Genomic DNA, 25,519 nt, shown 5'->3' with positions numbered 1-25,519 from the left:
GGGTCTGCCCCTGAGGCTCAGAAGGGAAGGACGGATAAGAACAGGGTAATTGTGGTTGGGGACTCACTTGTCAGAGGGACAGATAGGAGGTTTGTTGGACGAGATTGGGGATCCACGTTGGTCTGTTGCCTCCCTGGTGCTAGGGTCAGGGATGTCTCTGATCGAGTTCACAGAATTCTGCAAGGGGAAGGTGAGCAGCCAGAAGTCGTGGACCATGTGGGGACCAATGACCTAGTTAGAAGTGGGGATGAGGTCTTGAAACAGGAATACATAGAATTAGGCAGGAAGTTAAAAAACAGGACCTCTAAGGTAGTAATCTCTGGATTGCTGCCGGTGCCATGCGCTAGAGAGGGTAGTAATAGGAGGATGTGGAGGATGAATGCGTGGCTAAAGAGCTGGTGCAGGGAGCAGGGGATAAGATTTTTGGATCATTGGGATCTCTTCTGGGGAAAGTCGGACCTGTACAAAAGGGATGGACTCTACTTGAACTGGAGGGGAACCAATATCCTGGCAAGCAGATTTGCTAGAGCTGTGGGGGAGAGTTTAAACTAGTTTGGCAGGGGGGTGGGGAGCAGAGTTTGCGACCAGTGTCTAGGATGCATGGCCACCTAGTTAAGAGTAATAAAAATAACAAAGGAAGGATGGAGGTTAAGGTAAAAGGTAGAATAGGGAATATATATGAGAGTCATTCTCTGAAATGCGTGTACTTTAATGCAAGAAGCATAGTGAACAAGGTAGATGAGAGAGCATGGATTGGCACTTGGAATCATGATGTTGTGGCAATTAGTGAGGCCTGGTTACAGGAGGGTCAAGACTGGCAACTAAATATTCCAGAATTCAAATGTTTTAGATGTGATAGAACAGGGGGTAAAAAAGGGGGAGGAGTTGCTATGCTTGTTAAGGAGGACATTACTGCCATGAGGTGGCAGGATGGTTTGGAGGGATCATCCAGTGAGGCTGTTTGGGTGGAATTGAGGGGTGGAGGAAGCATAAGGGTACTAATAGGAGTGTATTATAGACCACCAAATGGGCCAAGAAAATTGGAAGAACAAATTTGTAAGGAGATAGCATAGATGTGTAATAAACATAAGGTAGTGATCATGGGAGATTTTAACTTCCCTCACATTGATTGGGATACCCATACAGTAAGAGGGCTGGATAGGCTAGAGTTTGTCAAATGTGTGCAAGATAGTTTTCTTAATCAACACGTAGAGGAACCGACTCAGGACGGTGTAATACTGGATCTCCTGTTAGGGAACGAGATAAGTCAGGAGTCTGAGGTTAATGTTGCAGAACAAATTGGGTCTAGTGATCACAACTCTATTAGTTTTAGGGTAGTTTTCGGGAAGAGCAAAGAAGGGCCTAAAGTTGAGGATCTGGATTGGAGAAAAGCAAATTTTGAAGGAATGAGAATGGCTTTGGTGAGTATTGAGTGGGACATGATTTTTTTCAAGGAAAGGATGTAAATGAAAAATGGAGAATATTCAAAGAAGAAATTTTGAGAGTACAGAGTAGATATGTCCCAGTGAGGATCAAAGGAAAGGCTGGAAGTCATAGGGAGCCTTGGTTTTCAAGGAATATTAGAAATTTGGTTAGGAGAAAGAGGGAGGTGTACAAGAGGTATAAACAGCAGGGTGCTGAGAAATTGAAAGGGGACTACAAGGAGTGTAGAAAGAAATTGGAAAGGCCTAAAAGAGGCACGAAGAGGCTTTGGCAGGCAGAGTAAGGGTTTCTATAGGTACATTAAAAGTAAAAGATTAGTGAGGGATAAAATTGGACCCCTTGTAGATAGGGAGGGTAGGCTATGTGAAAAGTCAGAGGAGATGGGGAAAATTTTAAATGATTTCTTTTCCTCGGTATTCACTAGGGAAAAAAATATTGTACCACTTGAAGTAAAGAAAAATAGTGGGGAGTCATGAATCATATAAGGATAATCAAGGAGGTAGTGATGGCAGTGTTAAAAAAGATAAAGGTGGACAAATCTTTGGGTCCGGACAATGTATTCCCAAGGACAATCAGGGAGAGTAGTCGCTTCCATTAACAGAGATATTGAGGATGTCACTGGTCACGGGGGTAGTGCCAGAGGATTGGAGGGTGGCTCATGTTGTTCTGCTGTTTAAGAAAGGGTCCAAATGTAAGCCATGAAATTATAGACCTGTGAGTCTGACGTCTGTGGTGGGTAAGTTGATGGAAAGTGTTCTGATGGATGGCATTTACAAATATTTGGAAGAACAGGGATTGATAGGAAGTAGTCAACATGGTTTTGTCAGGGGTAGATCATGCTTAACAAACCTTATAGAGTTTTTCGAGGGGGTTACAAAATAGATTGATGAAGGGAAGGCTGTGGATGTTGTCTATTTAGACTTTAGTAAAGCTTTTGACAAAGTTTCCCACAGGAGGTTAGGAAAAAAGGTGGAGGCATTAGGTATAAATAAGGAGGTAGTGAAATAGATTCAGCAATGGTTGGATGGGAGGTGTCAGAGAGTACTGGTCGAAAATTGTTTGTCAAATTGGAGGCCGGTGACTAGTGGAGTTCCTCAGGGATCGGTCCTGGGTCCACTATTGTTTGAAATATATATATTAACGATCTGGAAGAAGGGGTGGTAAATTGGATAAGTAAGTTTGCAGATGATACAAAGATTGGTGGTATTGTGGACAGTGAGGAAGATTACCGTAGCTTAAAAAGAGATATAGGAAAGCTAGAGGAGTGGGCTGAGAAATGGCTGATGGAATTTAATTCGGATAAGTGTGAAGTGTTGCATTTTGGAAAGGCAAATCTAAATAGGTCATATACATTGAATGGTAGACAATTGAGGAGTGCAGAGCAACAAAGGGATTTAGGAGTTATGGTAAATAGTACCCTCAAGGCTGATACTCAGGTAAATAGAATGGTGAAGAAGGTTTTTGGAATGTTGGCCTTCATAAATCGGAGTATTGAATTCAAGAGTTGGGATGTTATGATGAAATTGTACAAAGCATTGGTGAGGCCAAATTTGGAATACTGTGTGCAGTTTTGGTCACCAAATTATAGGAAGGATATAAACAAAACAGAGAGAGTGCAGAGAAGGTTCACGAGAATGTTGACAAGATGTCAGGGTTTGAGTTACAGAGAAAGGTTGAGCAGCCTGGGGCTTTTTTCTCTGGAGCGTAGAAGATTGAGGGGGAATTTGATGGAGGTGTTCAAGATTTTAAAAGGGACAGAGAGTCAATGTGGATAGGCTTTTTCAATTAAGAGTGGGGGATATTCAAACCAGAGGCCATGGTTTGAGATTGCAGGGGGAAAATTATAAGGGGAGCATGAGGGGAAATTTCTTCACGCAAAGGGTGGTTAGGATGTGGAATAAGCATCCGGCAGAGGTGGTTGAAGCAAGGACGTTATTTACATTTAAGGAAAGACTAGGTAATTACATGGAGGGGAGAGGATTGGAGGAGTATGGACCAGGTGCTGGTCAGTGGGACTAGGAGGGTGGGGATTTGTTCCGGCATGGACAAGTAGGGTCAAACTGGCCTGTTCTGTGCTGTATATGGTTATATGGCGAGGACAGAGGGACCAAAGTGAAAAAAAAACAAGATGGTTCTCAGCCTTGCAGAAGCAAAGGCTGCAAAATTAAAAAACATGGTTAGAATCTTCCATTACATTCCACCCCTTGGTCACAGGCTGTCAGACACGAGATTTGACAAGCATAAGAGTACAAAAAGAGCGTGAAAGTAAAATCAAAACTACAAAAATAAGCAATAAAGTGAGCAACCAACGAAGAATAGTGTGGCTCAACCACCAGCTAACCATGAAAAAGGATTCAAACTATCCTTGTGGGCCACAATACCCAGACACTGAAGCTCACAAACAGATTTTGAAACATGCTGAACAATATCAGGTATATTAGTGGATACATCGGGCCTTGTCCCCCATAGGCAACTCCCTCGGAACATCCTCGACATTACAAATCCAATTGCTGGCACCAAAGCAGCTGTTAAGCCAGAGCAACAGGAGCACAAGATGGGGGACCTGGAACAAAGAAGCCTGACATATGTCACTCACGATGCTGTAAGTGTTCAGTATTTAAACAAACTAAATCATCCTGTCCCTCAATAGCTACCCACCGAGTGTTACCCTGGGCAGGTGTCATTATTTCCCCTTTTACAGGAGGGCCACTACCTGGTGGTGCCACCCATACCTTTTGTCTGACATTCTCTAGTTCAGGAGTGGGAGGCAATGACTGTTTTTCCTCTGGAATAGGCTGTAATTCAGGAGCGTGAAGAAGTCGGTGGAAAGGTGTACCTCCTTTTAAAGGGCGATGATTCAAATTGTCGACTGCCTGCTGCAGCACATGGCACCACCCCTTCAGGGTCCCCAGTGGTGTTAACAAACGAATTTGTTCCTTCAGTAAACCATTCATTCGTTCAATTAACCCGGCAGCCTGTGGGTAATAAGGAATATGGTGGACCCATAAAATAATGTTGTCAGCTGCCCAATCACAGATTGCCTTCCCAGAAAAGTGCGAGCCATTATCAGACTGAATTTCCTCTGGTACATCATAACGAGAAATTAAATGGTTTAGTCCTTGGATAGTGCTAGCTTGGTCAGCTGTCTTGTTGGGAAAAGCAAAAACCAGGCCCGAAAAGGTGACAACCATTACTAGGACGTAACGTTTACCCATACAGTCTGGCATTAGGCCTATGTAATCAATTTGCCAAACCGCAGCTGAGCGAGCTCCCCATCTTATTCGGCCATGCAGACCAGGAGGAACGGTGCGGGACTTCACAACCTGGCATGCTGGGCATGTACGCACGACCATGCGGACATCGTCCTGATGGACGGGTAAGGCATGTGTACGGGCCCACATAGCTGATCCCTTCTCCCCCAACTGGCCACTCTGTTCATGTGCCCATCAAGCCGGGGGATGGTATTAGCGCGGCTGATAGTGGCAAGCTGATCTGCTACTGCATTATGTTGTCCCATGTTCGTTGTTGCATTGGTATGGGCGTCAACGTGATATACGGTTATCTCACGATGATGGGAAGCATCCAACAACAGCTGCCACAACTGTTTGCCCCATATTGGCCAGTCATTCTTTTGCCAATCAGGCATCCATACCACTAGTCCATCAGCCACAGCCCAGGAATCAGTAAACAAACGAAGAGGGTGATCATGGGGGTCTAGTGGTAAAGTGACTGCCTTCAACTCAGCATACTGGCTGGAGCCACCATCCCCCCTCCTCCGATAAGTGAGTTCCTGACCTGGGATGGTAAGCCACCGCCTTCCACTTCTGCTTTCCTTGCACCCAACGGCTGCTACCATCAGTAAACCAGGCGTCCTCTTGTTCTGCTGGAGTGAGCGAATCATATGGTTTACCCCACTGAACTGGTGAAGGGGGTAGGGGAGGGGGCAAGGCAGGTTCAACGTCCTCATGATGAGATGGAAGATCAGCCACCTGTTCGTGTATGCGGCCCACCCCTTCAGGCCCTCTGGTTGCACAACTCTGAATATACCACTTCCATTTAACAATAGAAGGCTGCTGAGCCCGCCCGATCTTTAGATTAGCATCATTAGCCAGGACCAAGTTCATTATTGGAAGTTCAGGTCGCAACTGGACATCTGCATCACCTGTCATTCTTTCTGTCTCCAGCAGGGCCCAGTAACAGGCTAGTAACTGTTGTTCAAAAGCAGAAGAACGAGTGGCAGCCTCGGGCATGGTTCGTGACCAGAATCCCAGCGGGACTCGGCGGCCCTCTTGTTTCTGCCAGAGGCTCCAGGAAGCCACATGATCAGTAACGGAGACCTGTAGTTCGTAGGGGGTATTTGGGATGCGGAGAGAAATGGGCAGGGCCTAAAGAATAGCCTGCTTGGCAGACTGGAATGCCCTTTCCTGATCGTCACCCCATAAAAAGTCTGCTTTCTTTCGGGTAATTTTGTATAGAGGTCATAAAAGCAATGCCAAGTGAGGAATATGGCGTCGCCAGTAAGTATCCCAATAACCCTAGGAGACGCTGGGTCTCCTTTTTACTAGTAGGAGTGGCCAAGACTGCGATTTTATTGCGAACTTTATCAGGAACCACCTGTTCTCCAGCATGCCACTGAATTCCAAGGAAAATAACCGTCTGGGATGGGCCCTGCACCTTGGCGAGGTTAATGGCCCACCCTCTTTGCATCAGGGTATTTTGGACACTCTCCATACCTTCCTGTACCATCTCTTCCGTGGCCCCTTGGATCATCACATCATCAATATAATGGTGAATCAAGAGAGAAGGTGATACTGGCACCATCTCCAAATCACGGGCAATTAGGCTGTGGCAAATAGTGGGAGACTGTACATAGCCCTGAGGGAGGCAGGTGAAGGTATACTGGCACCCCTTCCAGGTAAAGGCGAACTGATCCTGTGAGACCTCATCTATAAGAATACTGAAGAAGGCTGACAGCATACCATGTTCCTGAGTTCCCAGTAGCAATGTTTTCAATAAGGGTAACAATATCCGGAACTGCCAAAGCAAGTGGTGGGGCATATTTGTTCAAAAAACAATAGTCAACTGTCATTCTCCAGGAGCCATCCGGCTTCTGGACCAGCCAAGCAGGGCTATTAAAGGGCGATGATGTGGGCCTCACTACCCCTTCTTCTTGCAAAGCATCGATGGTGGCAGTAATCTCTTCCTACCCTCCAGGGAGGCAATATTATGGAATGCTTACTGGTTTCGGGAGGGGGAAGCACCATCACAGGATCCCACTTAGCCCGACCCACCACTAGTCATTTAGTAATAGTCCGAATTCCAAATGCAAATCCCCCTTGGCTAGTAATAAGGGCCATACCGGCTAACATATTGATACCCAGGATACACTCGTCAGTGGCAATCACCAGGGCATGTAACCGTATAGGGGAAGGGCCATCACACACCGTGGCACAGACTTTTATTTCCTTCGCCAGGGTGATCGCCCCTCCCATCCCCTCTATTCGAAATTTCAGTCCAGTCCAGAAATCGGGGTTACCAGGAATCACCGAGTGCTCCGCACCGGTGTCGTCCAAGGCCAAATATTGGTGGTCATTACCCCCAGCCCAATGGAATGTTAACAGTATATAGGGCCGTGGGTCCCCGTGTATCCGCCGTATCTCAATGGAGTAGACACGGGAACCCTGCCCACACCTTCATGATTTAGTAGGGTTCGGGGGCTTCCAGGCCTACATGCCTCTATAATCCATAAGAGCCTTGTTAACCATTTGTTGTATCTCATCACGGGTAACTGGAGCAGGAGAAGCCGGCTCGATAGGAGCAGCAGTGGGAGCAGAAGGCACAGCTGGGCCAGGAGGACTCAACAGCTGGGGATGATGTTCCCCTGCCTTCCTCTTATAAAGGGCATAAAGGACTGCAGTAGGTTTCCCATCAATATCTCTTTGAGGGGGAAGGAGTCACGTGATGGAGTAGTGGCCGGTCGGGGACTCCAGCCCTCTCCGGAAAAGTTTTAAAAAAAACACACAAAACACAAAGGCACAAACATAAAAATTAAAATAAAGTGAAAGTGAAGGTGGGAAGAAAATGGCAGCGAAGAGAGAAAAGTCGAAAGCAACGGGAAGAAGAGAAGAAGAAGAGCCTGAGGAGGCCCGCCGTGGAGAGAGAAGCCCGCTCCCTAAGGTCAGTTGAAGTCCCGAGCTCGGGACTACAAAAATGGCTTGCGGAGCCAAGTAAAAGTGCGCAACCGCGCATGACAAAAAAAACACTGCCGGGAGGGGGGACCAGCTGAGGAGTCAATCTCCACAGCTGAGAATGACAGCTACAACACAGCAACAGGAAGAGAACATAGAAAATAAGGAGAACAAGAAAGAAGAGAGCAAAAAGAAAACAACAGATGACCAACCCAGAGGAAGAAGAAGAAGAAGAACACAGAGAAATGGAAGAAGAAGGGAAGGGCAAGACAATGGATATATATTTTTTAAAGAATATATGGAATCAGGAAAAGAATGGCAATCACAAGAATTTAGTGAAATAAAAAGAAGAATTAAAAGTACAGAAGAAAAAATGAATAGATTAGAGATGGTCATGTCGGATATAGGAAAAAGAATGGACAAGGTGGAAGAACGAGAAACAGCCGTAGAAATGGAAGTAGATGAATTAAAAAAGAAATTAGAAGAATCTAATCAAAAAGTTAAAGACACAAGAGCTGTTAGCTTAGAAGATAGATATAATGGAAAATTATAATAGAAGAAATAATATAAAGATAGTGAGCCTTAAGGAAGATGAAGAAGGCAAGAATATGAGAGAATTTATAAAAGATTGGATCCCCAGGGTCCAAGGAAGACCAGAATTACAGGAAGAAATGGAAAAAGAAAGGGCACATAGAACATTAGACTCGAAACCACAGCCACAACGAAAACCAAGATCCATTTTAGTAAAATTCTTAAGATATACAACAAGAGAAAATATATTGGAGAAAGCAATAAAGAAAATAAGAGAAGACAAAAAGCCACTGGAATACAAAGGTCAAAAAAATTTTTTCTACCCAGACATAAGTTTTGAACTCCTGAAGAAGAGAAAGGAGTTTAATACAGCAAAAGCGATCCTATGGAAAAAAGGATATAAATTTATGCTAAAGTACCCAGCGGTACTTAAAATAGTTATTCCAGGGCAGAAAAACAGACTATTCTCGGATCCGGAGGAAGCACGAAAATTTGCAGAACAACTACAAAACAGGAAGAGAGATGAAGACATGTAACGAGAGTAAAAATGACCACGAACTATATGTATGTGTGTATATGGGTATATATATATATATATATATATATATATGTGTGTGTGTGTGTTTGTGTATATATGTGTATACATGAGTGTATCCGTATTGAGAGGAAAATATATAGAGTATAGAAAAGAATTAATAAGGGAATGAAAGGGAATAAGGAGGGAATTAAAAGAGAGACCTTTGTTATATATGAAAATTGAAATCTTTTCCGGGGGGGCTGGGTGGGGAGGAGTTACGGTCACTGCAAAATCAGTTGACGCTTGCGAGTGAATTCGCAATTCCAAATGGAGAGGGGAGAGGGATAAAGGGCAACTCAGGAAGGGGAGGGGGTAGTGGGGTTAAAGAAATTTTAGATAGGAGAATAAGGGAAATGTTTGATGTTTTAGAAATGTTGTCTTATAAAGTGTTCAAAACAAGAAAGCAGAAATGGATAAGAAGGAAAGGTGATGAAGAGAAAACGGAAAGGAAAGATAAACAAAGTATGAAATGGTTACGTTGAACTATATGACTTTAAGTATTAATGGAATACATAACCAAATCAAAAGGAAGAAACTGCTAAATTTACTAAAAAAAGAAAAAATTGATTTAGCATTCGTGCAAGAGACACATTTAACTGAAATGGAGCACAAGAAATTAAAGAGAGATTGGGTAGGACATGTAACAGCAGCATCATATAATTCAAAAGCTAGAGGAGTAGCTATATTAATCAGTAAAAATGTACCAATTAAAATAGAAGAGGAAATAATAGATCCAGCAGGGAGATATGTAATGATAAAATGTCAGATATATTCGGAGTTTTGGAATTTACTCAATGTATATTCACCTAACGAAGAAGATCAAAAATTTATGCAAGATATTTTTTTGAAGATAGCAGACACGCAAGGGAACATACTAATAGGAGGGGATTTCAACCTTAATTTGGATTCAAACATGGATAAAACTGGGAAAAAAATTGACAGAACAAAGTAACCAAATTTATAATTAAATCAATGCAAGAAATGCAACTTTTGGATATATGGAGGAAACAACACCCAAAGGAAAAGGAATATTCATATTATTCAGGTAGACATAAAACATACTCAAGAATAGACCTATTCCTGTTATCAGCTCGTATGCAAGACAGAGTAAGAAAAACAGAATATAAGGCTAGAATATTATCGGACCACTCACCCTTGATATTGACAATAGAGTTAGAGGACATCCTTCCAAGAATGTATAGATGGAGATTAAACTCCATGCTACTTAAAAGGCAGGATTTTATAAATTTCATTGAAAGACAAATTAAAATGTATTTTGAAATAAATACGGAATCAGTGAAAGATAAGTTTATACTATGGGATGCAATGAAAGCGTTTATCAGAGGGCAAATAATTAGTAATGTAACCAAGATGAAGAAGGACTACAATCAGGAAACAGAGCAGTTGGAAAGGGAAATAGCAAATATAGAAAAATAATTAGCATTGAAGGAAGACACAACTAAAAGAAGAGAATTGGCAGATAAAAAAAATAAAATATGAAACACTACAAACATATAAGGTGGAGAAGAACATAATGAAGACAAAACAGAAATATTATGAACTAGGAGAAAAAATGCACAAAATTCTAGCATGGCAGCTTAAGACAGAACAAACTAAGAGAATGGTATTGGCATCAAGGAAAAAAGACAAGCAAATCACATATAATCCAACAAAGATTAATGAAAACTTCAGAGAATTCTACGAACAATTATACCAAACTGAAAACGAAGGGAAAGAAGACAAAATAGATGAATTTTTAACTAAAATTGAACTACCAAAATTACAAATAGAGGAACAAAATAAATTAACAGAACCATTTGAAATAGTAAAAATACAAGAGATAATAAAAAAACTACCAAATAATAAAACACCAGGAGAGGATGGATTCCCAATAGAATTCTATAAAACATTTAAAGATTTATTAATTCCTCCCCTCCTGGAAGTAATCAACCAGATTTATAAAACACAAAGCTTACCAGATTCATGCAAAACAGCAATAATTACAGTAATACCAAAGACAGGGAAAGATCCACTCACACCAGTGTCATATAGACCAATATCTTTATTTAACACAGATTATAAGATAATAGCTAAACTAATAGCAAACAGATTAGCTGAATATGTACCAAAAATAGTAAATCAAGACCAAACTGGGTTTATTAAAAAAAGAGGAACAACAGACAATATTTGTAAATTTATTAACTTAATTCATGCAGTAGAAGGAAATAAAGCTCCAACAGTAGCAGTTGCTTTAGACGCAGAGAAGGCCTTTGACAGAGTAGAATGGAATTATTTATTCAAAGTACTACAAAATTCAGTTTACCAGAGAAATATATTAATTGGATTAAAGCATTATATAAGGGGCCATTGGCGAAAGTGACAGTAAATGGATATATATCAAGGCAATTTAACTTAGGCAGATCAACAACGCAGGGATGCCCACTATCGGCCTTATTGTTCACGTTAGCTATAGAACCACTAGCAGAATTGATAAGAACTGAAAATAAAATAAAAGGGATAAAAATAAAAGACAAGGAATATAAAATCAGTTTATTTGCAGATGACGTTATAGTATACTTAACAGAGCCAGAAATATCAATAAAAGAATTACATAAGAAATTGAAGGAATATGGAGAAGTGTCGGGATACAAGATTAACGCAAATGAATAATGCGGATTTCTCAAAATTTAAGAAAGAATCACCATTCAGATGGCAAATGCAAGCAATAAGATACCTAGGTATACAAATAAATAAAAACCTCGGCCATCTATATAAACTCAATTATTATCCACTCATGAAAAAATTACAGGACGACTTAGAGCATTGGAAAGACTTACCACTAACACTAATAGGAAGGATAAACTGTATTAAAATGAACATTTTCCCAAGGATACAATACCTATTTCAGGCATTGCCAATACACTTGACGGAGAAATTCTTCAAGGAGTTAAAGAAAATAATCAGGAAATTTTTATGGAAAGGGGGAAACCGAGGATAGCACTAGATAAATTAACAGAATGGTATAAACAAGGAGGCTTACAACTGCCAAACTTTAAAAATTATTATAGAGCTGCACAATTAAGATACCTATCAGATTTTTATCAAACAAGGGAAAAGCCAGATTGGACTAGATTAGAATTAGATAAAATAGGGGAAAAGATACCTGAACACATATTATATAAATGGGATGAAAAATTGGTACAACGTAGAAGTTCTCCAGTATTACATCATCTACTCAATATTTGGAAGAAGATTCATGTAGAAAGGAATAAAACAAATTACCAACTACCAAAACTAATACTGACGCAAAATCAGCTAATCCCTTTTACAATAGATAACCTTTCCTTTAGAGAATGGGAGAAAAAAGGGATCAAAAGAATAGAAAATTGTTTTTCAGGAAATAAATTATTATCCTTTGAACAAATGAAGGATAAATATAATATAGCTCACGATACAGTGTTGGCATACTACCAACTGAAATCCTATTTGAAGGATAAATTGGGAAGCAGTCTGAGGTTACCAGAGGGAAGTAATTTTGAATATGTGATTTCAGACACAATGATAATCAAAAGATTTATAACAAATATGTATATTAAACTGCAAGAAAAGGAGAACGAGGAAACAAATGGTAAAACTAAACAAAAATGGGAACAATATTTAAACATAAAGATAAAGAAGGAAACATGAGAGAAGTTATGCTCTGGAACTATGAGAAATTCAATAAACACGAGGATACGTATGATACAATATAACTGGATACACAGGCTATACGTTACACCTCAAAAGTTAAATAAATGGGACCTGACAGTATCTGACAGATGTTTTTGCTGTAAAAAGGAAATGAGAACAACAATTCATGCAATCTGGACATGTGAGAAAGTGAAAAAATTTTGGGAAGATCTAAACCAGACATTAAATAAAATCACAAAAAGCAATATACCAAAAAACGCAGAGATCTTCCTCCTAAGTAACATAAAAAACAAAGAATTTGTTTTTCAGGAAGTAGATTCTTATCCTTTGAACAAATGAGAGATAAGTACAATATAACTGGAGATACAGCGCTGGCATATTACCAACTGAGATCCTACTTGAAGGATAAATTAGGAAGCAATTTGAGTTTACCAGAGGGAAGTAACCTTGAATATGTGATTACAGATACAATGTTAATCAAAAGATTTATAACAAATATGTATATTAAACTGCAAGAAAAGGAGAATGAGGAAACAAATGGTAAAACTAAACAAAAATGGGAACAAGATTTAAACATAAAGATAAAGAAGGAAACATGAGAGAAGTTATGCTCTGGAACTATGAGAAATTCAATAAACACGAGGATACGTATGATACAATATAACTGGATACACAGGCTATACGTTACACCTCAAAAGTTAAATAAATGGGACCGGACAGTATCTGACAGATGTTTTTGCTGTAAAAAGGAAATGAGAACAACAATTCATGCAATCTGGACATGTGAGAAAGTGAAAAAATTTTGGGAAGATCTAAACCAGACATTAAATAAAATCACAAAAAGCAATATACCAAAAAACGCAGAGATCTTCCTCCTAAGTAACATAAAAAACAAAGAATTTGGACTTGATTTGGATGGTGCTCAAAAAAGATTTGTTAGGATAGTGATAGCTGTAGCAAAAAAATGTATTATATCAGCCTGGAAATTAGAAGATAACTTGAGAAATCAACAATGGTATATAGAAATGAATAAATGTATTCCATTAGAAAAAATAACATATAATTTAAGAAATAATATTACAATATTTGAACAAATATGAGAGCCATACATGAAACACAATAGAGAAAACCTACTGGGGACATCTACCACCTAAGATGACAGAAGGAGAAGGAAGTGAAAAGAAATGACTCAGTGGAATTTCTTGTTTATTTTTACTGAGTGACAACAATGTTTGACGGGTTTAATGTATCTTAGATTCTGAACTTTAAATGAATGGGAGGGGAGGTAGGGAGGGTGCGAGGGTGCGATGAGAAGGGGGAGGGAGAAAATGACACTATATATTTATCTGTATGTATGTATCTTGATCAATGTGGTTGATAGTGTGAAAAATAAAAAATTTAAAAAAAAATCACGTTTAGGTACGCCTAACTTTAGCAAGGTTAGAAAAAGGTCCTTTCTTGTCGGTCCGTTATTACCAGCAGCCCCTCTCTTTTCATCCTGCTTGTCTGATTTAACCTGGGTTGTACGTGAGTAGATTTTACTTCCCAACTCTAATTCTCTAAGCCCAGATAAGGCGTCCACCGCCTCAGACACAGGGTCCCCAATTAGCGGACTAGTTACGGACAGAACCAGTCCCCATACAGTGGGTTGGGTGGAACAAACCAATCGGGTATGCATTCTGGCTGTGAATATCTCTTCATCAGGCCTCCCCCCATGTACCCACAGCCTCAAACGCCCTGCATACAAGGCAGAGGCCAGGGCCTGCTGACGAATTACTGCTATACCCTCCTCTGGGGTGCCCCAATTGTTCTGCAAATGTAAATCCCAATCTACTGTTGATGGGTATACTCGTAGCAGGGCATCCTCTAGAGTGGCGAGTAAGTAATCCACCTCTCTTCCTCTACCCCGCAGCTCAGCAGTGACCCGGATATCAGTAGTCAATGTTCCTAATCCCAACAATTCCTCAGGGGTTAAATACACATTACCCCCTCCTTGCTCCAAAACACGCAGGACCCAGGCCGCTAGAGTTTCTCCCGCCTTTTGCCTAAATCAATCTCCATTTCTTTGGCTCGGTCCTGACTGGTGCAAACAATCTCACTCATCATGGAACAGTGTTGTCGCAGAGCTTCTAGCTCCTCCTCTAGTTGCTCTCTCTTATGCTGAGATTCTACTTCTCGCTGAACTAATTCTGCTTCACGTTGAACGGAGTGGCGTAAGGCTATGGCCAGCAGCCAAAAACCGTCCGTCAGCATCTCCTTTTTAACAGGAAATTTACTTTCTTGAAGGAGAGTGGCGAGGAGTCACGTGATGGAGTAGTGGCCGGACGGAGAACTCCAGCCCTCTCCAGAAAAGTCGGGAAAAACAAGAGAAAATACAAAGGCACAGAAATAAAAGTTAAAGAAAAGTGAGTATAAAGGTGGAAAGAAGATGGCGACAAAAAAAGAAAAAACAAAATCAACGGTAAGAAGAGAAGAAGAGAAGACAACGGAGGAAAAAGGTGAAGGCCTTACCTGTCCGAAGAGGCCCGCTGTGGAGAGAAGACCCCACTACCTCAGGTCGGTAGAAAAAGAACTACAACAATGGCTCACAGAGCCAAGTAAAAGTGCGCAACCGCGCATGCGCGAGGAGTCGCGCATGCGCGATGCGCATGAAAAAAAACACACCGACGGGAGGGGGGACCAGCTGGGGAGTCGATCTCCACAGCCGGCAACGACAGCTGCAGAACACCTGCAGCAAGAAGAGACCACAGAAGACAATGGAAACAAGAAAGAAGAGGAGGAAAGGGCATCAAAGAAACAACAGATGGCCAACCCAGAGGAAGAAGAAGAGGAAGAATACAGTGAAATAGATAAAGGGAAAGGCAAGGTAAAGGATATACTTGCTCTTGTTAGAGGATACATGGAGTCATTTAAAGAATGGCAAACACAGGAATTCAATGATTTAAGAAGAAGAATAAACAACACAGAAAAGAAAATAAATAAAATGGATATGACCTTAACAGAAATGGGGAAAAAAATGGACAAGATGGAAGAACGGGCAATAGCAGCAGAAATGGAGGTAGAAGACTTAAAAAAGAAATTGGAGGAATCTAATAAAAAAACTAAAGAGACACAAGAATTACTAGCTCAAAAAATAGATATAATGGAAAATTATAACAGAAGAAATAACATAAAGATAGTGGGCCTTAAGGAAGATGAAGAAGGCAAGAATATGAGGGAGTTTATAAAAGAATGGATCCCTAAGGCCCTAGGATGTCCAGAACTACAGCAAGAAATGGAAATAGAAAGGGCACATAGAGCATTGGCCCCTAAACCACAACCACAACAAAAACCAAGATCTATTGTAGTAAAATTCCTAAGATATACTACAAGAGAAAAGGTACTGGAGAAGACAATGGAAAAAGTAAGAGAGGGCAACAAACCACTGGAGTATAAAGGGCAAAAAATCTTCATTTATCCAGATATAAGCTTTGAACTCCTAAAGAAGAGAAAAGAGTTCAATACAGCAAAAGCGATTTTATGGAAGAAAGGATATAAATTTACACTGAAGCATCCTGCGGTATTGAAAATATTTATTCCAGGACAACAAAACAGACTGTTCTCGGATCCAGAAGAAGCACGAAAATTTGCAGAACAATTACAAAAATAGACTGAGGGATGAAGACGGGTAATGAGAGCAAAAATGATCACGATTCATATGTATGTGGGTAAAGACAAAAATAGACTGAGGGATGAAGACGGGTAATGAGGGTAAAAATGACCACGATTGATATGTATGCGGGTAAAGAGGTATAAGAGTGAATAGAGACAATGGGCATACGTGAAAGTATCTGTAATTAGAGGAAAACATAGATAGTATAGACAAGAATTAATAAGGGAAGGTAATGGAATAGAGAGAATAAGGAGAGAATTAAAAGAGTGACCTTTGTGACATATAAAAAGTGAAATCTTTTCTGGGGGGGGCTGGGTGGGGGAAAAGAGCGGTCACTGCAAAATCAGTTGACGCTTGCGAGTGGATTCGCAAATCCAAATGGAGAGGGGAGATGTGGTTGTCCGACAAGGGATAAAGGACAACTCAGGAGGGGAAGGGGAGATTGGGGATAAAGAAGATAGAAATAGGAGAATAAGGAAAATGTTGGATGTTGTAGGAATGTTGTCTGGTAAAGAGTTGAAAATAAGAAAACAGAAATGGAAAAGGAGGAAAGGTAATGATGGAAAAACGGAAAGAGAAGATAAACAAAATATAAAATGGCTACGCTGAACTATATGACTCTAAATATTAATGGAATACATAACCAAATTAAAAGGAAGAAACTACTAAATTTACTGAAAAAGGAAAAAATAGATATAGCATTTGTCCAAGAAACACACTTAACTGAATTGGAGCACAAGAAATTAAAGAGAGATTGGGTAGGACATGTAACAGCAGCATCGTATAATTCAAAAGCAAGAGGAGTGGCTATATTAATTAGCAAAAATGTGCCATTTAAAATAGAAGAGGAAATAATAGATCCAGCAGGGAGATATGTTATGATAAAATGTCAGATATATTCAGAGCTTTGGAATCTACTTAATATATATTCACCTAACGAAGAAGATCAAAAGTTTATGCAAGATATCTTTTTGAAGGTAGCTAATACGCAAGGGAACATACTAATAGGAGGGGATTTCAATCTGAATTTGGATCCAAATATGGATAAAACGGGGAAAAAAATTAACAGGAAGAACAAAGTAACCAAATTTATAATTAAATCAATGCAAGAAATGAAACTTGTGGACATATGGAGGAAACAAAACCCAAAGGAAAAGGAATACTCATACTACTCGACTAGACATAAAACATACTCAAGGATAGACCTATTCCTGTTATCAGCCCACATTCAATGGACAGTTAGGAAAACGGAATATAAAGCTAGACTATTATCGGACCACTCACCCCTGTTATTGGCAATAGAGCTAGAGGACATCCCTCCAAGAATGTATAGATGGAGATTAAACCCCATGCTACTTAAAAGACAGGATTTTAGAGAATTTATTGAAAAACAATTAAAAATGTACTTGGAAGTAAATACGGAATCAGTGGAAGATAAGTTTATACTATGGGACGCAATGAAAGCATTCATTAGAGGACAAATAATAAGTTATGCAACCAAGATGAAGAAGGACTATAATCAGGAAACAGAGCAGTTGGAAAGGGAAATAATAAACATAGAAAAAAAATTAGCAATAAAGGAAGATACAACCAAAAGAAGAGAATTGGCGGATAAAAAAATAAAATATGAAACATTACAAACATATAAATTATGTTCTGGAACGATGAGAAATACAATAAATACGAGGCTGCGTATGATACAATATAATTGGTTACACAGACTATACATTACACCGCAAAAGTTAAATAAATGGGACCCAACAGTATCTGATAGATGTTTTCGATGTAAAAAAGAAAGGGGAACAACAATTCATGCAATCTGGACATGTGAGATAGTAGAAAAATTTTGGGATGATCTCAATCAGATATTAAATAAAATAACAGAAAACAATATACCAAAGAATCCAGAGATCTTTCTCCTAAGTAACATAAAAAATAAAGAATTTGGAATTGACTTGGAAGATGCACAAAAAAGATTTGTTAAGATAGCCCTAGCCGTAGCAAAAAAATGTATTATGTCAACCTGGAAATTGGAAGATAATTTGAAAATACAACAATGGTATATAGAAATGAATAAATGTATTCCATTAGAAAAAATAACATATAGTTTAAGAAATAATATTGAAATATTCGAACAAGTATGGGAGCCTTACATTAAATACAATAGCGAAAACCTACCGGGAACAAACATTACCTAAGTTGATGGAAGGAGAAGAAAAGAAAAGAATGGACTCAGTAGAATTTCTGGTGTATTTTTGTTGAATGACAACATTGTCTGACTGAATTAATGCAACCTAGATTGTATACCTAAAATGGATGAGAGGGGGGGGTGGCTTGGGAGGAGGGAGGGGGGGGGAGAAAAAATCACTGTAAATGTGTGGAAAATAAAAAGTGTATATCATGGCTATTGTGATTTATGGTGTGAAAAATAAAAAAATTTATATACAAAAAAAAAGAGACTGGCAACCCGCTCTCCCAGAGGCGCACGATGGATCTAACTTCTCATCCCAACTAAGGGGTTGTCGCAACAAAGACAGGGTATTGGCCAACATCCCAAACCCATCGTCTTTGGAAGTCCATCCCGGAATCAAGAACTGCTCAGGGCTCACTCTTTCTTTCGGCGAAACATCTTGAGACCAATCCTGCTCACAGCGCCAATTGTCCTGGGTAAACTTGTACCTCTCACTTTGTTCGTTTTAGATTGGTCACAGTGTTTGAACTACCGAAAGAAAATAGACACACACACCGAGAGCAGTTCAGTTTATACAAATGTTTATTACAAATTCAAAAGCTGATTTCAAACTACAATATGCAAGCCCTTCCCAATTATACTTATCAATGCCTGGACTGGTCCCAACTGCCGAGGCGAGGCAACAACTGCACACTTGTAGTAGGTTGTTGGGGCGCCAGTAGCAGCTTTCCACCTCCCCTGACCGGGATGTTGACTGGATTCTCGAAGTTCTTCTTCTTGCTGAGAGACGTTTCCACCCCTTGGAGAGTCTCAAACTTCAGCAGTGGGACCATGGCTTATATTACCCAAAAGTTGTTTACTCATAGCTCATCTCCTTTAATAAATGATTTAATTGTCTTCAAGGTCTCCTGACAGTCTGCAACCAACAAAAAAAAACTGCATCTCTGGGCCTCATGGTGGAATTTAGATGTGTCTACTAATTCATATGCATCCCTGGGTCCCATAGTGTAAATTAGATTATGCCTGCTGATTCTAAAAAACAAGCAGGTTCTCAGCCTTGCAGAAGCAAAGGCTGCAAAAGTAAAAAACACGGTTTAAATCTTCCATTACAATGCTAATTCTGCTATGCTCGCAGGAAAAAGAACCTCAGAGTGGTACTTGATGTCATGTATGTACTCTGACAATAAATCTGAACCTTGAACTTCAGGAAATCAGAAGAGAAAGAAGCTGAAGTGATGGGGCGAGGACAGAGGGACCAAGGAAGGTAGAGCTGACAGGAGACGGGAAGGAAGGGGCTGGGGAGATGGAGGGAAGGAGAGAGAACGTTCCGGGACGTCAGTTCCCTTCACTCCCTCTGGATGCTGTGTGAGTTTCTCCGGTGCTTCAGGTTCCAGCGGCTGCAGCTGCTTGTGTTTCTCTGATTGACACCCGCCCGCACGCTGTTCCCCTGCTGTATCTGTCAATCTATTCATAGGGCGGGGCGGAGCGGACGGCAACGGATGGGACTGATTGCCCCGTGACTTTGTGCCATCATTTTGCACTCGGCAATGCGCGTCCAGTTTGAAGCGGCTCAATACTCTTGGTGCCTCCTTCTCCGCCAGGTTCCACTCTGCAGCCGCCAACTTCCAGATTTGTATGTTCTTTCCCCATATCTGCATCAACTGCCAGGGAAAGCTGTAGAAACGGGTCCCCACCTCGATCCAAGCCGCAACTGTGGTTTAATACTGCACCTCATTCCCACGCTGACATGTTTGTCTATGGCCTTGTGCATTGGCAAACCAAGGATACCTGCAAATTGGAGGACGACTACCTTATATTCCATCTCAGCACTCTCCAACCGGACAGCATTAATAATGACCTCCAAATTACTTTAACATCCTTCCCCCCACCCCGCTCTGTTTCACTTCCCACCCTCCTATCACAGCTCCCCTTCTTAGCCCTCTGCCCCATCACTTCTGAGCTTCTCCCCTCCCACCTGTATCCACCAATAATTTCTTCTCATCCTGTGCTCCGCCTCCTTCCCCTCCTCCACCACTTTTTAAAAATTTGGGCATCTGTCTGATTTTTGGCATGTCTGTCGAAGGGTTCAGTCCTTGATCGTCCACTGCCTTTTACTTCCTGTGGATGCTGCGAGACCTGCTGAGTTTCTCCAGCGCTCTTACAGTCCGGCACTCGACCATAGGCTCTGCAGATTGTCCTGTTTTACCCAAGCGACTCGATCTTTGGGAGTCCGCTCAGCGAGGTTCAGGTTTGCAGTCGGAGCAGTCAGTGTCCAGATCTGTACGTGGTGCTCTGTCCTGCCCCTTCCCCACCCCCGCATCCAGCGCCCGGACCACCCCCAGCTCCCGAAAGCGACTGAACTCCCGCCACCAGCACTCTGCAAAGGAAGCGCTGTTCCTGTCCCTTACCCAACCCCCATCTGGCATTCAAGTCAAGTCTCGAACAGGCTGAATGGCCAGAGGATAATTTCTTTGCTTTTTGTTGTGTTTTCCTGTGGTTAACAAATTAGTCGCAATCACTTTGTGGAGCTTTCTGTCTCATTTAATCTCCATCCTAATCTAAACCAAACCCAGAATGGGAACGGTCCAGATTAGGGGTCTCCAAAATGGTCAATATTCAAACCCCGAGATTGATGGGACTATCCAAGGGGTCGAAACATGACTGGGGTGGGGTTGAAAGGGGGGGTCAATAAATGCCAAGGGGAGGGTTGATTGAACTTCTCGGGTCAAAAGAATTGTGGAGCCCGAGGTCCCCGCACCTGCCCGAGAGCCCGAGGCAACCTCTTGGATGCGGACAGCACTGCACCCGCTGTTGAGAATGGTGTCGGCGTGGCTGATGGTGATGACTTGGACCCAGCTCCGTTTGGGATCTTCTTAGTCAGAGGCAAAGGTGTTTTTTTTTTCTGTTATTGTGATCGCATAGTTAATTTACAGATTTGTTACTTGGTGATTGGGCTGTGGTAACAAAATTTGGATTGTTGCCAAGAGGCCCAGACGTCTCAGTCTTGCACATAGTATATAGTTTCCCTCATTAATGCATTTGGCAACTGCATGCCTATTTAATTATTTATTTACCAATCTTTTTTTTTTAATTTTGTGCATACCTGGGGGTCTATGAGGGATCAAGGATTCCATAAAGGGGGGGCGGGATCGGTGTTCCAAAAAGTTTGGGGACCTGTGGTCTAGATAACCCGGGGAGGATCCTGGTGGAATGTTTGGGAGAAAGCAGAGAACTCCAGAATTGCGGGATGCACCAGTGCCTCAGACAACTTGTGATCCCAGGAAACTTCTGGGACACCCTGTTCGAAGAAAAGATTTGTCAGTTTCTGCTTGCTCTCGCCCCTCTTCCCCTCTCCCTCAGTCTCAGTTAAGGATCCTGACCCAAAGCATTTCCTGTCCATTTACTCAAGGTTTACCCTGGGACTAATGTATCCTAAAAGGATATGCCAGTTTGTTTAGTGAGCAGATAGATATGTTATGCACAGTACAAGAAGACACAGTGCACAAGTGCAAAATGCAAACTTATAGAAGGATCAGTTGATACAGAGCAAAGGCATCATCATTTGGGGGTTTGTGAGTCTGATGGCTGGGAAAGAAACTGGTGGGGCATAATGTCATACTTCTGACAGGGAGGGGATGAAGAGAGTGCGACCATGGTGGGAACAGACCCCAACCACCACTGAATTGTGCTTCCAGCCACAATCAGACACTGCCTCCCAACCCACAGAAACACAACCTTCTTTTCAAAAAGGGCTTCAGCAGCCCCAACACCCTCCAACAACCCCTCCCACGCAGACAATACACAAGGAATAACAGCAACCTCCCAATACTGAACCTTCCCAGGTCTGAAACCTGTTCCCACAACCAGGCTCCATCCCCAACCCATTCCCCTCCACACACACACATACTCCTTGAATGACAGTGAGAGTTTATTATCATACACAGAAGTGTAATATACAGATACACCGAAATTCCTACTTGCTGCCACCACACACAAAAGTATTGTAGATAAAGAAATATCATTGCAGTTAGTGAACAAAATAAGGTTTCAGTCGTGTGGACAGATCTTTTGGTAGTTCTGTAATGGTTTATTCCTGGACCATCAGAGCACAGCATGACTTGTGATGTGCTGATCTACATAAACCTACTTAAACTAAACCTTCCCAACCTCACACTCATAACCCTCTATTTTTCTTGCATCCATGTGCACAAACCTTTTAACTGTCTCCATTGTACCAGCCTCCACTGTGCCAGACAATACATTCCTGGAAAAACTTACCCCCGAGGTCTCCCCTAAACTTCCTTCCCCCTCACCTCATTATGTCCTCTGTCGTTGCCCCAATAAAAAGGTGTTGGCTGTCCAACCTACCTGGGCCTCTTGTAATCTTCTGGACTTTTATTAAGTCATCTCTCATCCTTCTTGGCACCAAAGAGAAAAGGCTAACCTTGCCTCATAAGACCCTGCTTCAATCCATACAGCAACCCGGTAAACCTCCTCTGCACCCTCTCCATAGCTTCCATGTCCTTCTTGTAAGGAGGCAACCAGAACATAGAATAATGCAACACAGTACAGGCCCTTCAGCCTTCAATGTTGTGCTGGCCCATATATCCCTTCCTTAAAAAAAGTACTAAACTCTCCCTACCGCATAACCCTCTCTTTCTTTTATCCATTTAAGACTCTCTTAAATCCCCCTAATGTTTCAGCCTCCATCACCATCCCTGGAAAGGCATTCCAGGCACCCACAACTCTGTAAAAAAAAACATCCCTGATATCTCCTCTAATCTTCCCTCCCTTCACTTTATGTCCTCTGGTGTTTGCCGATCCTACCCTGGGAAACAGGTGCTGGCTGTCCACCCTATCTATGCCTCTCATAATCTTGTAGATCTCTATCGTGTCCTCTCATCCTTCTATATTCCAATGAGAAAAGTCCCAGCTCTGCTAACCTTACCTCACAAGACTGGTTTCTCTATCCAGACAGCATCCTAGTAAATCTCCTCTGCACCCTCTCCATAGCTTCCACATCTTTCCTATAATGAAGTGATCAGAACTGAACACAATACTCTTAAGTGTGGTCTTACCAAAGATGTTGTAACATGATCTTTCTACTCCTGAATTCAATACCCCTATTAATGAATCCAAACATCCAACAGACCTTCTTAACTATCCTGTGCAGCCACCTTGAGGGATGTATGCATTTGCACCCAAGGTCCCTCTGTTCATCCACACTCTTCAATAACCCTGTACTCAACCTTCTTAGTTCTTCCAAAGTGCATCACATCACACCTATCCGGATTGAAATCCATCTGCCACTTCTCCACCCAACTCTGCATCCAGTCTGTATCACCTTGTAACCTTCAACTCCATCCACAACTCCTCCAACCTTCGTGTCATCCATAAACTGACTGACCCATCCTTCCTTCTCTTCATCCATGTCATTTATAAAAAAAATTACAAAGAACAGAGGTCCCAGAACAGATCTCTGTAGCATTCTGCTAGTCACTTACCTCCAGCAGAATCCTTTCTCCACTACTCTCTGCTTTCTTCCTACAAGCCAATTTTTTTATCCAAACAGCTAATTTTCCATTGATCCCGTGACTCATGACTTTCTGGATGAGTCTCTCATGGGAACCTTGTCAAAAGCCTTGCTAAAATCCATGTAGACCACATCTACCGTCATCAATTTCTTTTGAGTCAAATTCAATTTGACTCGTCAGGTATGACCTTCCCCTCGCAAAGCCACACTGACTATCCTCGAGTAGACTGTACTTCTCCAAATACTCATAGATCCTATCCTTAGAATCCTACCTATTAGTTTCCACACCACTGACATAAGACTCCCAGGATTCTCCCTATTGCCATTTTTAAACAAGGGGACTACATTTCCAATCCTCCAGTCCCTCTGGCGCCTCATCTGCAGCCAAAGACTACTGCCCCAGCTATCTTCTCTCAATTCCCACACCAGCCTGGTGTGTATCACATCTGGCCCCAGGGACTAAACACAATATTCCAAGTTTGGTCCAACCAGAGTTTGAGAGCTGCAACATCACCTCCCAATGGTCAGGGTTAGGTAAAATTGGGATAAAAACTTTTTGAATCTGTAGTGGCAGGACTTCACGCTTCTGTACCTTCTACCTTAAGGAGATGGTTTCAGTATCTGGCCTTTAATCTGACACTGAGCCCTAAAGTGTAGGGCTCCTTCCCTCACATGACTCCTCACCCCAGAGGGCCAATGAGACACCTGCCTCTATGACATCACAGCTAATTCCTCCTCCCCACCAATCACAGTGCCCAACAATTCAAAAGCCCCGCCTCCTAGCCACTCATCCCCATGCGACACCAAAGGGGACCACTAGTAGTCAGGATGACTGTCAATCAAAACCCACCCCTGCTGCAACTGAAGATAGTGACACTATACACATGACTGCTGGTCTGTGATGTTATCTGCCTTTGGAGCTGGGCGATCAGCCCATCCACCATTTCTCCTTCAAACGAACCTACATCTGATCTCGTGCTCCATTTCCACAAGTTCCCTCACATACCCCACATCCAGAAGCCTGCCACCTGTTCCTGCCATGAGCAGTCAATCACGGAGCCTCTCGTTGAAAGAATTTCACAGTCACCCCCAGTTTGGGGAGGGGGCGGTGATCATTCCCCTCCCCCCATAAACATTTTAATCTGCTACTGGGATCCCTGGTCACAGACTCCTCAACTGGGAGGCACACCTTCCCTTGCACTTTCATCACCCCGTAGACACCCTCCCTATACCTCACTTTTCTCCCAGAGCCCTCAGTAGGGAGACAAACCTAATCTCACCCTCAGTTAGGAGGCCTTTCCTCCCATTCCTTCCCCTGCCCCCACCAGACTCCCCAGTCTGTGGACACACCCACCTCCCCCTCCATCTCAACCTGGTCCCAAATCTCTCAACCAGGCAACACACCATCTCCATGTCTAATCCTGGTCCCAAACCCAACAGCTGGGGACATACCCACCTGCCTCTCTCCCCCCCACCCCCATGGCTCACCCTGGTCCTGGAGGGGTGGGGGGGGGAAAAACATCCTCCTCCCCACCACATCCCCTTCCATCCTACCCTAGTCCCATGGCGGTAAGGTCAAGGGTGAGGTCCCTGACAAAGAACAATCCAACCAAGACCTCAACGGTGGAACTGGCAGACAAAGTTACTTCGAACTCAACAGCTATGAAGGCAGACGAAGGCTGCAGCAAATCCATCAGCTCGAATAATCATGGTT

General features: G+C 42.0%; 1 protein-coding gene across 1 annotated transcript in view; it reads right to left on the bottom strand.

Moving 5' to 3' along the window:
* LOC138764681 (zinc finger protein 420-like) overlaps positions 1-25,519 on the bottom strand; it is a 68,156-nt gene that overhangs the window by 38,789 nt on the left and 3,848 nt on the right. The window lies entirely within an intron of this gene.

This window comes from Narcine bancroftii, chromosome 5 (genome assembly GCF_036971445.1).
Source record: "Narcine bancroftii isolate sNarBan1 chromosome 5, sNarBan1.hap1, whole genome shotgun sequence".
Taxonomy (NCBI): Eukaryota; Metazoa; Chordata; class Chondrichthyes; order Torpediniformes; family Narcinidae; genus Narcine; species Narcine bancroftii.
This window is presented reverse-complemented; position numbering and strand designations above follow the sequence as displayed.